This window comes from Ipomoea nil, unplaced genomic scaffold (assembly GCF_001879475.1).
Source record: "Ipomoea nil cultivar Tokyo-kokei standard unplaced genomic scaffold, Asagao_1.1 scaffold0818, whole genome shotgun sequence".
NCBI classification, from domain to species: domain Eukaryota; kingdom Viridiplantae; phylum Streptophyta; class Magnoliopsida; order Solanales; family Convolvulaceae; genus Ipomoea; species Ipomoea nil.
The window spans coordinates 37,967-42,511 of record NW_017617246.1 but is presented as its reverse complement, the minus strand read 5'-3'; the positions used below and the strand labels follow the sequence as shown (position 1 = coordinate 42,511).

At 45.1% G+C, this 4,545-nt stretch overlaps 1 long non-coding RNA gene across 1 annotated transcript; it reads right to left on the bottom strand.

Annotated features, from left to right (window-relative positions):
• Positions 1 to 350: 350 nt before the first annotated feature.
• On the bottom strand, positions 351 to 1,088 carry LOC109178370. The gene is made up of 3 exons (XR_002053700.1): positions 1,072 to 1,088; positions 490 to 597; positions 351 to 410 (listed from the first exon to the last, which is right to left on the bottom strand). It is a non-coding gene; the product is annotated as an uncharacterized LOC109178370 (long non-coding RNA).
• Between the last annotated feature and the right edge of the window lie 3,457 nt (positions 1,089 to 4,545).

Here is a 4,545-nt window from a genome sequence, read left to right as displayed (position 1 = left end):
AATATAAAAAATACTATTAATTTTAAAATAAAAGATAACATAATTCTAAATTAAGTTCAAATAATAATACATTACCAATTCACATTTCGTACATAATATAATCGTCAATTCAACTTTAAACAACATAATAATACATTATCAATCAACACTTAATACATAATAATAGCCAATTCAAGTCTAAACAACATTAACAAATAACCATTAAAATCAATTGATTTGAGATGGAGGTGATGATGAAGTACCCGCTCTCCCGCCATCAATAGCATCAAGTCATTGTTGCATAAGGAGAATAGTGGCCTTCAAACTCTGAATTTCATGTTGTACATTTGCAAAAGTAGAAGTAGCAATTGATTATCATCCACCTGCTCCCCATTTTATGCCAACATCTCCCGTTGCAATTCAACTTGTTCCTAAAATATGTAAGAGATTTAGTACAAAATATATGCAAAGGCATATATATTTTAAAAACTTAAAATAAATTAAACTTACATGAATTTGTTTGGCTTTTTCAGCTATGAATGTTTATCCACCGTGTTGTTTGGTATGTGTATGCTTGAATAGTTCATAATACGATGGACGATGACCCAATTGTCCTTCCTACAAATTATATTTAACAAACAAAAGCAATTATTAAAGTGAGAAGAAATTCGACAGAGTTTCCTTTGTATATAAGATTATCTCCCTGTTCAATATATAATATAATTCAATTAAAATTTCCAACATCAATCAATAAACACAATAAAACACAATCAAACAATCAACAGAAAACATAAAAAGTTGGGGTCAGGTAAGATGCAACCCTTATAGCATGTCAGGAAGAAATAGTAGAAATCAGTGAAATACCATTATTAGAAGGATATCAAACAAATAAACATATTGAACCGGTCAGAAAACCTCCAATCTCATTTTAATAAGCTCTTTATGTCTCCAAATTGATGAAACTCTAGTAAGGCAATAACACAAATACTTTGACAGAAGAAATTAACTCCCCAATAAAAGCAATTACAGACCACATAATACAAAACACATAATACTTATAAGTTATAACTAAAACAATTCAAATGAACTTACAAGTTGAGCTGCAACTTCTACATCCAACTTCTATCCATATTACTCATTTATAGATTCCTACATCCCCTAATGATTATGCAATGGAAAAAGCATCAAAGAAGCAATCAAATTAGTTCTTATTATCGATATGGCATTATAATTTAATGATCTTTTTTTTCACATTATTAATCATTTATTTAATCTCAATATTCGACTTATATACTTATAATAGATAGAAGTAATAGAAACAACTCTTAAACCTAGATAACAGTAAACAATATTTGGCATATAAGGGTGGTGCATGGAAATGTTGTTGATGAATTTAGCTTTAAACAAAGAATTAAGGATGAAATATATTTCAGTGTTGATTCAGGATGAAATCTAATTCACGGTTTGGACTTAGGAGTAGATAGTTCTGAGGTTTTCGACACGCACAACCTCTTCACAGTGGATACAAATACACTGCAAACAACATGTTAAGATCCTTGAGAATTCAGAACAAACATCCTTATTCTTGGATTGTTAAAGAGCAGACTAACATGAAGTTTTCATTAGCAAAATAACTACTAAAATGAAGCTTCCACAACATAATGAACTCAACTCTTGATGAACTCTTGTAGTATATTTAGTTGTTCTTTTCATTCTTTATTAGCATTTCCTTCTATTATTCATGACTAATAGATGCACCCTCCTCTTCTCCTTAATACTTCTCAAACAAATCAAAATTTAGATTATCCCCATTTGAGGTCACCTTTTTATATTGGACTATTTTTTCTGCCTATTACCATGTCCTTCCCTATTGTTCCTACCAAAGTCAAATCTCGGTAAATAACTCTTAAAAAAAATATTTACAAGTGAAACTAATTAACCTAAATATGAACATGCCCAATACATAACAGACACCAGAAGTACTCTATTCAAAATTTCCTTCATTTTGTTGACCAAAGCATATGTTCGTTTATACACTTGACATACATTCTTACTTTTTATCATCAGATTACATTGGAACATTCTGCATAAATCCAACATTTTAATATGAAGTTCTCATCATTCTTCCTCATTCCTTTTTAATATTTGAAAAACCAAACAACTTATATCAAATCCATTTTACTATTTACACTCCTGATGGAATTAATTAAACCGGGGGTCCGACTTAACTAACCCGAATGAGAATATGAATAATAAAGAAATGGTACGAATGATATAGCGAAGGCCGTGAGACCGTAAATTGTATTAAATGCCGTGGAATTAGCTATTACAATGATTCTTCAGTACAAAGTGTGTTTGTCAAGTAGATCGTGTCCTAACTGGACAAGGTGGGGGGTTTTTATACAACCCCTGCCCCTAACCGCCACCCCCTAAAGCGGGGGGTGGTTAGATCCGAGTTGACCGCGCCCGGCCTCGCGACCGGGCCGTGCTGTGGGGCCAGGCCGAGCCCGTCATGGGCTCGGGCCGAGCCCATTTGGAGGTCGGCCCGGCCTCCGACGTGGCCCGTGCGGGGGCCACATGGCGAGGCCCCGTCCGGGGCGGGTACGTGGCGCCGCCCCGGGCCCCGTTCTTGTCCGCGCCCTCGGGTCGGTGCGGGTCGGTTCCTAATATATCCGTCATCAGTCCCCCACTCTCCGAGCTGCGAGTAATCGTCAGTGAAGGAGAGTAGACGCTCTGGCCGACCTCCAAAAATGCCGACCCCGAGACGCCCGCGTCCCCGCGTTATAGTTGCCGTCCAAGTGTGCTTCTCGCGATAATGATGAAAAAACGTCCTCCGGAATATGACTCCTTCATCTGCTAGGACACATACACAGTAGAGTCCTCTTAGGTATTGGTCATCTTCTCCAAGTCAACCAATCACATCCATCTTTTCAACCAATCACATCCCTCTTTTCATCTTCCCCCCCCCCCCCCCCCTTTTTTGCATTTTGAATTTCAAAACTCCCCCTCTTCCTATCTCCCCCTCTTCTATATAAACCCCATCCCTTCTTTCATTCTCCACTTTCCATCACTCCAACACCCATCCTCTCCCTCAAAATTCCGGCGAGCCCCCCCCACCGGATTCCGGCGACACCTCCAGCGAGCCACCACCGGATTCCGACGAGCTCGCGGCAACAAGCTCCGGCCGACCTCCCACTACCCCGTCGCCGAGCCCCGTAGGCCCGAGCGTGGTACGCCCCTCTCTTTTCCCTCTTCCTCTTTTTTTTTTTTTTCGCCATGGTGCTGGGCTGCTCCGGCGCCGCCGCCGCCCCGTCGCGGTCGCGCCACGGTGGCGGGCTGCTCCGTCGTGGTGGCGCTGTCCGGCCACTGCTACGGGGGCGGCTCGCCAGCCACGCTCCAGTGGTCCCCGGCCGACCTCCCGGGCTCAGGCCCCGGCGAGGTCGTGCCGGCCTCGGGGTCGGCCGGCCTGCCCTGTTGAGGTAGGCCGACCCCGTTCGCCGAGGCCATGCCGGCCTGCTGCTCTGCCAAGGTCGGGCCGACCTTGACCTCGGCCTAGGGCCGAGGTCCTCCAACTTGCCCCCCCCCCCTCCCCCCCCCCCTTTTTTTTTTTTTTTTTTTTTTTTTTTTTTTTTTTTTTCTTGAACACGCCGTCCATCACGGCGCCGGTGCGCCGGCGTCGTCGCCACGGGGTGGGCCTACAGCCCGCACCTCCGTGGCCGTGCCGCCTCCGGCGTTGGGCCGCGCCGACCTCGCACGCCGAGGCCGTGCTGACCCCGGTGTCGCCCCGGCCTCGGTGTGCCGACCTTGACCTCGGCCTTGGGCCGAGGTCCTCTAAAACCGCCCCCCCCCTTTTTTTTTTTTTTTTTTTTTTTTTTTTTTCCGAACACGCCCCGGTCTTACGCCCCTTCTTCTTTATCTCGTAGGTTTAGTTGGTGCATGTACACTTCTTCCGGTTCCTTGGACGATTTTTTGGACTCCGTAGACACTCACATCCTCCCCATGGACGAAACTAGCGACCCCCCCACTCCTTTTCCTGCTCATTCCCCCTCTGGGGAGGTCACCATGCCATACGAGGGTCCGTTGGACGCCCATCCTCCCGTCATGGAGGATCCCTTCGCGGTCCCGTACGAGGATCCCGTCCAGTACACTCCTCTGGAGACACTCGTCGTGGCCTCGACCTTGGCTCAGACCTCTGTGCAGGAGTTTGAGGAGGCCAAGAGCTATGTTGGATCTGCGGGCGAGGTACGCCTGCCTTCTCCGTCGGGGAATGTCACCCGAGCCGCCGACACCCCTCTTCTTTGGGGTTCACGTGCAGTCCATGTACCTTGGCTTTCGCTTCCCTATTCATCCCTTCGTCGAATCCTTCCTCAACCACTACGGCATCGCACCTGGGCAGTTGGTGCCGAATGCTCATTACTTACTTCTTGCCTTCTTGCTTCGCTGCCACACCATTCATGTCAAGCCCTATATGGATCTCTTCCAGAGTTTGTTTCAAGTCACCTCGTCCTCCAGCCAGGCCAGTAAGGGGTTTGTGGGTATAGCGGCCCGGGCGCGTATGAAGACGTT